General features: G+C 43.9%; 1 long non-coding RNA gene across 1 annotated transcript; it reads left to right on the top strand.

Moving 5' to 3' along the window:
- The first annotated feature begins 5,347 nt into the window (after nt 1-5,347).
- Nucleotides 5,348-5,884, top strand: LOC148381226 (uncharacterized). The gene is made up of 3 exons (XR_015854586.1): nt 5,348-5,454; nt 5,636-5,678; nt 5,802-5,884. It is a non-coding gene; the product is annotated as an uncharacterized LOC148381226 (long non-coding RNA).
- The last annotated feature ends 4,416 nt before the right edge of the window (nt 5,885-10,300 follow it).

The following is a 10,300-nucleotide window of genomic DNA, read 5'->3' as shown; positions in this document are numbered from 1 at the left end:
AGAACGAGGAGATGGCAAGCTTGGTAAGTCGACGCGGACAACGGCGGCGTGCCAACAGAGTCCACTGCATTTGTGTTCCACAGAGAAGGCCTAGTTCGCTCAATGACCTGGACCGCGGTTGCGGCCAGCAGGACGGTGAAATGGAGTTCCTTCAAGTTGTGGAGCAGCGGCACATCATCGACGACTTGTCCAAGGTCTTCAGGCAGGCGACTCGGTGCACGTACGGCAGCGCCGCGCTCGCTCGCTGTCGCCAGGAAACCTTTTCCGTCCAAAGCTTGGCCGGCGGCCGCCATCCAAAAAATTGGCCCCTTAAATTCCGACCTTTCAAGCAGGAGCATTGTGCGCACGCGTTTGAACACGCTTTAGACTTGTTTTGCCGTTTTCAGCAGCTCAAAGCTCCCGTTTTGTCAGCGCCTTTGCCACTCGCTGTGCGCTGAAAACGACGGACTTGCCCGGCTGCTCAGCCCGTCAACCATGAGCCGCGAGCGCGACGTCATTGTCCGTAGGCAGCTAGTGGCAAAATGCACCCTGTTAGAGTTGCGCTCGCTCCAACTTATTTTGCAAGAACCACACGGGAGACAAGTAAGTTCTTTTGGACACCTGCAGGTGGAGAGTCCATCCGTTGTACGAATGAAGTCTGACTCTCGGCTCCTGCACGAGCATTTTAATTAAGAGAAACAGGGTGGGTGTAAGAGTGGATTGAATAGAGGAAGCCCTTGACCTCTAGTCAAAACATAGCAAGGGGTGTTTTACGACTTTGTGTAGGAAGGGATAAGCGATAGGGATAAATAAGGGATAAATAATATTATTTATTACAGGTCGCAGTCAAAGTCAAAGCAACACAATGATACGATAAAGATAATCTGGAAAACCCTGACACACCCTGTAGTTGTCACTTTTGGAAAAGACGAGCGTCCCTCCAATCATCGCCGGTGACGTGTTTTTCAGGCTCTGGAGACAGGAGCTCATGTCAGAAATGTCATTGTGAGTCGCGTTTGTTTCTGCGCCGGAGCCGTTCGTTCCCTTTGCATCCAAAGAATCTCAAAGGCGGATTATTTGTGTCGACAGGAGAGAGATTTGCTGCTACGATACCGACGTCGAGAATCTCTGAGGAGGAACAAAGCGTGAGGTCCTGCAAGGTGAGTCTGTTTGTTTGCGGCTGCTTGGTGTTGCGCAAGATGAAATGGCCTTTTTCTCGCTATCGTTCCTCTCGTCGATTCATCGTGAGGTGTCGCTTCAGTTTGTTCAGAGAGATGTTTGCTTCCGCGCCCGCAGGTCATCGAAACATTTTACGGCTACGACGAAGACGTGTTGGTGGACTCGGACGGATCGTCCTTGTCTTTTCACACCGACAGAACCCCCGACACGGAACCCGAAGAGGTAGCCCGCCATTTCTGCCAGCGTATTGGCACCAAACATTCCTCTTCAGCCTGGAATCGGACTCGTCTTTGCGTCGCGGGTGCTTTGTCGCCGGTCTGACTGATTCTGGTACTAGTGCTGTGTTGCATTGGTGTGTGCATGAAGAGGCGGAGCTTCGCTACCGCCAGCTGACGCAAGAATATCAAGCGCTGCAACGAGCCTACGCTCTGCTAGCCCAGACCAGCGAAAGGGGACTACGACGCCGAGAAGGAGATCAAGGTGGCGCCCCTTCCCGCAACCCCCGGCCGGGTCGCAGCCTCCCTGTTCTCACCCAGCCTCGGGTGTTCTCTGGTCTGAAAGGAGGAGGAGGAGCCTCCCTCCTCCTCCTTTCAGACCAGAGAAAAGCTGATGGTAGAAATGGGTCACTATCAAAGCAGAGTAGCAGATCTGGAGTCAGCGCTGAAGCAACAAGGACAGGTAAGCTCATCAATGAGCACACCTTTTTCTCAGACAAAATAGCTACATTCTTCAGTCACTCATCCGTCTGGCATTACTGGACCAACCCCCCCCCCCCACCCCCGAACGTGGCTGGGAAAATGCGGAGAAAAGCAAATGTCATTTTCCAGTCAACCAAAGAATTTGTGGATGAAAATGACACAACATTCCAAAGCTGTCCACGCGTTTGTCTCTTCTAGAATGTCAAGTGGGTGGAGGAGAAGCAGCTGCTGCGTCAGAGCAATCAGCAGTTGGCCGAAAAGGTGACGGAAAGAAAGGCGCTGGGCGGAGTCGCTTGGCGTCACACCTGTCGGGAAGCCCCGCAGATGAGGTCTGACTGTCTTTTCAGGTCAGGCGGATGGAGGCGGAAGAAGCGCGTCTGAAAGAGCACATCCAGGATATCCGAGACCAAAACGAACTGCTTGAGTTCCGCATCCTGGAGCTGGAGGTGGGAAGACTCGCACAAGCGTGTTGAGGCCAGAGATGTGACGGACGGACGGACGGACGGACGGACGGACGGATGCATGCCTCTGCCTTTCAGGAGAGGGAGTGGCGCTCCCCCGTCTTGAAGTTTCTGCAAGTCCGTTTCCCAGACGGCCTCAGCCCTTTGCAGATCTACTGCGAGGCCGAGGGCGTGAGCGTACGTAAGGCGTCCCTCGCAACCCTAACCTTAACCCGAGGTCCCAGAACACCTTACATTGCTCCTTGCGCCTTTCCCCCGGACATCGTCATCAGTGATCTGATGAAGAAGCTGGACATCCTGGGCTATAACGCCGTGAGTGTATGTCGAACTCCTTATGTTCGCACTCCACGAGACTCGGCGGCTCAAATGTGACTTTTGGAAGGCTTTGCGCTGAAAGAAGCTTGTTGACGCTGTGCCTTTGGGCTCTTGCAGAATCTCACCAACGAGGAGCAGGTGGTCGTGATTCACGCCAGGACCCTTCTCACCCTAGCCGAGAAGGTAACGCGCACGTCCACGCACGCTCTCGCATTCTGCTTATGTGACAGCAGCCTTTCCTCAGTGGTTAGAATACATCAAAGTGACCAAGTCAGCACTTCAACAGAAGATGTTGGACATTGAAAGTGAGAAGGTAGACAGACACGCGACATCAGCCAAGGGGAACTCCGGCAATGTGCCCCAACAATTCTGACCTTGAGCTGTGCTAGGATATGTTCTGCAAGCAGAAGGGCTACCTGGATGAAGAGTTGGACTTCAGGAAGTGTTCCATGGACCAGGCTCATAAGGTAAGCCGCCCTCAAATCTCCCGCCGGACCACTGATGGACGAGGATTGCGGCCCAGAGGATCCTGGAGCTGGAGGCCATGTTGTACGAGGCGCTACCGCAGCGGGACTGCCCCGCCACGGACGGCGAAAAAGCCAGCCACGCTGGCGTGAATGACGTGCTGACGGCGGATCAGAGAGAAGAGCTTAGGAGCGCCGTGGACCAATGGAAGCGAGCCCTGATGTGCGAGTTGAGGGAGCGCGACGCTTGCATCCTCCAAGAGAGAATGGATCTGCTGCACAGCGCGCAACAGGTAAGGGCCCAAAGCCAGCCCGGCACTTACTTGCACGCTTACTGGCTTTTGAATGCCACTTTCCATTTGTCCGTCCTAGAGGAACAAAGAGCTGAAAGAATTCATCGAAGCTCAGAAGAGACAAATCAAACAATTGGAGGAGAAGTTTCTGTTTCTCTTTCTATTCTTCTCCTTGGCCTTCATTCTGTGGCCCTAACACCAGCTGGTGAGTGAGCTCCAGCGGCACCGCACTCGACACCTCCGATACACTGCCAGCCGGTCTCAGACGTTGGCAGACGCTCCGATGCCAACGTATACCCCCCGCCACGGTGACAGAGGCACCGCGTCACACCGGCGCTCATCCAATCAGAAGGCAGGAAAAGCAAATTCACATGCAGGGCACTTTTGAACCAGAAGAGAGCGCCACAAAAAACGGTTGTTGCCCCAAACGCGCACTAAAAAGGGTCAGAATAACAAGAGTCCCACTGGCCAGCCGGGGCCACCCGTCCAGCTGTTTCTTCAGGGGGGAAAAAAATTGGAGTCACCGGTGAGTACATTTTGCATTTAGCTCTGCTTTTCTGCTTCTGTCTTCAAGTGTGTGGCATCCTGCGATCAAAGATTCAGCCAACCCCAAAGCGGTTGACCTCAACGTCCCACCACCATGCCTACCAGAGCAGGTGACGTGATGCTTTGGACATCCTTCCGTCTCAGATGCCCAAAAGTACTCTTTGCCACATCTGCGGCAATACGGTGTCTTTTCAAAGGTGCAAATAAATCCAGCGTGGGCGGAACACGCACGTCTTCGGTTTTTCCCGCTTTGTTTGTGTGACAGCTGTTGTGAAAATTTTATACAAATAAAGTTGTATAGTACAGGTTTGGCCAAGCCGCAACTCCCGAACCGCATGCGGCTCTTTTATGTTCATATCAACATTTGTGTGTGTGTGTGTGTGTGTGGGGGGGTTGTGCGTGTTGGCTTCACTTGAGTTCAATTTGGTATTTTGGTCAAAAGCGCATGTGGTGAAATTCCACAAAGTAGGATGGGCAAACACATTTCTTTAAACTATGAGTGTCAATTGGGCTCTCGAAATGGCAGGGAAAAGATGCACAGCAAAACGAAAATACGTAGATGAACACAGGACGTTTTAATCAGAGTGGGAAAGTTTCTATTTTTTGTTGAACGTGATGGCAAACCATTCTGCCTGATATGTCAGACCTCAGCGCATTTCAAAGATTCAAATCTTCAGCGCCATGCACTTCAGCTCACTCCATGCTAACATTGATCAGGCGTCGAACCCGCATCATCATGCTTAAGAGGTGGCCATGCTAACCAGTGCGCCATTATGTCAACGCATAATAACTAAGTCTACTGGTCAAAACAGCGGTTACTATATGACGTCGCTACGTCGTGGTCACGTGACGCAGACAAGACGTCAATGGACGTGGGCAGAGTTAACTTGTTTAAAAGGGAGTAGGCAGAAGAAATATTTAATTTATTTAAATCTATTTTGAGTGCACACCATTATGCCAATGCATAACAACTGTAAATCTACTAAACAAAACAGCGGTTGCTATATGACATCTGCCACGTCGTGGTCACGTGACATACGTGACGTCGATGGGCGTAACTTTCGCCGGAATTCAAATCCGCGGGGAGAGTTAACTTGTTTAAAAGAGAGTGGGCAGAAGAATTATTTAATTTATTTAAATCTATTTGGTGTGTGCGCCATTATGTCAATGCATAACAACTGTAAGTCTACTAAACAAAACAGCGGTTGCTATTTGACGTCTGCCACGTCGTGGTCACGTGACGCGGACGTGACGTCGACGCCTACTTTACATCCCACCGATCACAGGACTCCTCGGCTGCATAACCGTGCCCCCTTCCCAACCAATCGGATTTGCTATACGCGAAAACGACGCCAATGGAAAGAGCTTCCGCCCAAATTTAAATCCGTGGGCGTGGCTCGCAGCAGGAAGTAGGAAAATGGCGGCGATGTTGACAAAGACACAGCGGATGGTAACATACGACTAACAAGAGAAATATTTTTATTTTCTGCTTGCAACTGGACCGTCCAGAGCGTACACGGTAAGTACAACTCATCGTTTTTAAAAAGAAGTACTTTTGTTGCCCTGAAAAGCGAGTGAGCGTGGCGTTTGTAGGGGACGTCGAATTTCGACGATTCTTTCTGGTCAACGGTTGTAAATGATTGTGTTGATTAAAAAAGAAAACTTGATGTAACTCTACTTTTAACTGCCGTTTCAGATAGATTTGGAATTGCATCACATCCAATTTTGCCGAGAGCGTACACGGTAAGTAACACTCGTTGTGTTTAAGGAGATTTACGTTTGTAATAGCAGAAGTGTAGCCGCGTTGCGTTGTACGTGTGAATGTTGGTCCGGGCGAAATGTTAATGTTTAATTTCATTCCTTTAGGTTCCACGGTGTTTGTTGGCTGCAAGTTTTCCACTGCAAGAAGAGGCTCATATCATTGACCAGGAGCGAGCTACAATGGTGAGTAGCCATAACATTTATGTTAAACACTTCCTATTTCATGTCTAACAGTACTTGATTTAACAAATAACCATAAATAAATACAGTGTGGGCACTGAAGTTAACATATGTGATTATACTGCCTAATCTGTCACCGAGTAGATTGTTGCAAAGTAATATAAGATCCAAAGTTGTAATTCAGAATAGTTTTCAAAAGAAGGCCATTAGAATTATATACAAGTCTGATTACCCTGAACAAGCTATTAATTAAATCACAAATTCTTCAATTCAAAGATTTGGTAGATTATCAGACAAATAATGTCTAACAGTAATTGATTTAACACATCACGATAAGTAGATTGAGTGTGGGCACTCTCAAGTTAACATATGTGATTATACTGCCTAATCTGTTACAGAGTATGTTGTTGCCAAGTAATGTAGAATAGATCCAAAGTAGTAATCCAGAATAGTTTTGAAGAGGCCATTAGAATGATAAACAAATCTGATTACCTTGAACATAATAACAAGCTAAGTGTTTAATATGTCCTATGAAGTCAAAATTGGGCACCATCATGTGGTGAAATTTGGAATTGCATCACATCCAATTTTGCCTGGGAACAAACAGATTACATAAATCTTAGTTTTGAATAAGCCACTCCTTCTCAAACAAGTAAACTCTGCCCATTTCGCGCAGTAGATGTTCTGTTAATATCTAGTATTTATACAAAGTCATAATTTAAATTGCTTTCAACCTTCATTCATCGGTTCAACCAACATTACTCGCTCTTATTACCAACTTGTATTGATTTAACTAAGCGTTTAATACTTCCTATCAGGTCTCAAATCGAGATTTGGCAAAATACAATTTCAGCAAATCCAATTTTGCCAGGGAACAAAAATAGATTAAATAAACTAAATAAGTCCTCTTCCCATTAAATAAATCAGAAAAGTCTGTCTTGTAACCAGTCCTCTTCAAACAAGTAAAGTCTGCCCATTTTGTGCCGTAGATTTTGTGTCTATGCCTAGTATTTAAACAAAATCATAATTTAAACGACTTCTTTCCTTCATTCACTTTGGAAATTTGGAATTGCAGCAAATCGAATTTTGGCAGGGAACAAAAATAGATCAATTAAACTAAATAAGTCTTCTTCCCATTAAATAAATTAAAAAAGTCTGTCTTGTAACCAGTCCTTTTCAAACAAGTAAAGTCTGCCCATTTTGTGCCGTCGATTTTGTGTTAATGCCTAGTATTTATACAAAATCATAATTTAAAGGACTTCATTCCTTCATTCACTTTGGAAATTTGGAATTGCAGCACATCAAATTTTGCCTGGGAAGAAAAGTAGATTAAATAAATTTAATAAGTCTTACTACTTCCCATTAAATAAATTAAATACGTCTTACTTGTTCCCACTCCTTTTCAAGACAGTAGTTTAAAACGAGGGCCCTTCACTCAATCTTTAACCCCAACCCCGCACGTTGTGTTGTATCTGTGAATGTTGGTTGTGGCCAAATGATAGTTTTCTTTCATTCGTTTAGGTTCCAAGAAAACTTGATGTAACTCTACTTTTAACTGCCGTTTCAGATAAGCGGGTATTACGTCGCAGTCATGTGCCGTGGATATGACGTAATTGCCCGAACCTCCGCCAAAATTCAAATCTGTTGGCGCGATGGCCGTGAGCCACTGAGCAGCGACGATTATCAACAGAAATATCTTTATTTTCTGCTTGCAACTGGACCGTCTAGAGCGTACACGGTAAGTAACACTCATTGTGTTTAAGGAGATTTACGTTTGTAATAGCAGAAGTGTAGCCGCGTTGCGTTGTACGTGTGAAAATTGGTCGAGGCGAAATGTTAATGTTTAATTTCATTCCTTTAGGTTCCACGGTGTTTGTTGGCTGCAAGTTTTCCACTGCAAGAAGAGGCTCGTATCATTGACCAGGAGCGAGCTACAATGGTGAGTAGCCATAACATTTATGTTAAACACTTCCTATTTCATGTCTAACAGTACTTGATTTAACAAATAACCATAAATAAATACAGTGTGGGCACTGAAGTTAACATATGTGATTATACTGCCTAATCTGTCACGGAGTAGATTGTTGCAAAGTAATATAAGATCCAAAGTTGTAATTCAGAATAGTTTTCAAAAGAAGGCCATTAGAATTATATACAAGTCTGATTACCCTTAACATAACAACAAGCTATTAATTAAATCACAAATTCTTCAATTCAAAGATTTGGTAGATTATCAGACAAATAATGTCTAACAGTAATTGATTTAACACATCACGATAAGTAGATTGAGTGTGGGCACTCTCAAGTTAACAGATATGATTATACTGCCTAATCTGTTACAGAGTATGTTGTTGCCAAGTAATGTAGAATAGATCCAAAGTAGTAATCCAGAATAGTTTTGAAGAGGCCATTAGAATAATAAACAAATCTGATTACCTTGAACATAATAACAAGCTAAGTGTTTAATATGTCCTATGAAGTCAAAATTGGGCACCATCATGTGGTGAAATTTGGAATTGCATCACATCCAATTTTGCCTGGGAACAAACAGATTAAATAAATCTTAGTTTTGAATAAGCCACTCCTTCTCAAACAAGTAAACTCTGCCCATTTCGCGCAGTAGATGTTCTGTTAATATCTAGTATTTATACAAAGTCATAATTTAAATTGCTTTCAACCTTCATTCATCGGTTCAACCAACATTACTCGCTCTTATTACCAACTTGTATTGATTTAACTAAGCGTTTAATACTTCCTATCAGGTCTCAAATCGAGATTTGGCAAAATACAATTTCAGCAAATCCAATTTTGCCAGGGAACAAAAATAGATTAAATAAACTAAATAAGTCCTCTTCCCATTAAATAAATCAGAAAAGTCTGTCTTGTAACCAGTCCTCTTCAAACAAGTAAAGTCTGCCCATTTTGTGCCGTAGATTTTGTGTCTATGCCTAGTATTTAAACAAAATCATAATTTAAACGACTTCTTTCCTTCATTCACTTTGGAAATTTGGAATTGCAGCAAATCGAATTTTGGCAGGGAACAAAAATAGATCAATTAAACTAAATAAGTCTTCTTCCCATTAAATAAATTAAAAAAGTCTGTCTTGTAACCAGTCCTTTTCAAACAAGTAAAGTCTGCCCATTTTGTGCCGTCGATTTTGTGTTAATGCCTAGTATTTATACAAAATCATAATTTAAAGGACTTCATTCCTTCATTCACTTTGGAAATTTGGAATTGCAGCACATCAAATTTTGCCTGGGAAGAAAAGTAGATTAAATAAATTTAATAAGTCTTACTACTTCCCATTAAATAAATTAAATACGTCTTACTTGTTCCCACTCCTTTTCAAAACAGTAGTTTAAAACGAGGGCCCTTCACTCAATCTTTAACCTCAACCCCGCACGTTGTGTTGTATCTGTGAATGTTGGTTGTGGCCAAATGATAGTTTTCTTTCATTCGTTTAGGTTCCAAGAAAACTTGATGTAACTCTACTTTTAACTGCCGTTTCAGATAAGCGGGTATTACGTCGCAGTCAAATGCCGCGGATATGACGTAATTGCCCGAACCTCCGCCAAAATTCAAATCTGTTGGCGCGATGGCCGTGAGCCACTGAGCAGCGACGATTATCAACAGAAATATCTTTATTTTCTGCTTGCAACTGGACCGTCTAGAGCGTACACGGTAAGTAACACTCATTGTGTTTAAGGAGATTTACGTTTGTAATAGCAGAAGTGTAGCCGCGTTGCGTTGTACGTGTGAAAATTGGTCGAGGCGAAATGTTAATGTTTAATTTCATTCCTTTAGGTTCCACGGTGTTTGTTGGCTGCAAGTTTTCCACTGCAAGAAGAGGCTCGTATCATTGACCAGGAGCGAGCTACAATGGTGAGTAGCCATAACATTTATGTTAAACACTTCCTATTTCATGTCTAACAGTACTTGATTTAACAAATAACCATAAATAAATACAGTGTGGGCACTGAAGTTAACATATGTGATTATACTGCCTAATCTGTCACGGAGTAGATTGTTGCAAAGTAATATAAGATCCAAAGTTGTAATTCAGAATAGTTTTCAAAAGAAGGCCATTAGAATTATATACAAGTCTGATTACCCTGAACAAGCTATTAATTAAATCACAAATTCTTCAATTCAAAGATTTGGTAGATTATCAGACAAATAATGTCTAACAGTAATTGATTTAACACATCACGATAAGTAGATTGAGTGTGGGCACTCTCAAGTTAACATATGTGATTATACTGCCTAATCTGTTACAGAGTATGTTGTTGCCAAGTAATGTAGAATAGATCCAAAGTAGTAATCCAGAATAGTTTTGAAGAGGCCATTAGAATGATAAACAAATCTGATTACCTTGAACATAATAACAAGCTAAGTGTTTAATATGTCCTATGAAGTCAAAATT

Source organism: Syngnathus floridae, chromosome 20 (genome assembly GCF_059516105.1).
Source record: "Syngnathus floridae isolate MCC-2025c chromosome 20, RoL_Sflo_1.0, whole genome shotgun sequence".
In the NCBI taxonomy this organism is placed as follows: domain Eukaryota; kingdom Metazoa; phylum Chordata; class Actinopteri; order Syngnathiformes; family Syngnathidae; genus Syngnathus; species Syngnathus floridae.
This window is presented reverse-complemented; position numbering and strand designations above follow the sequence as displayed.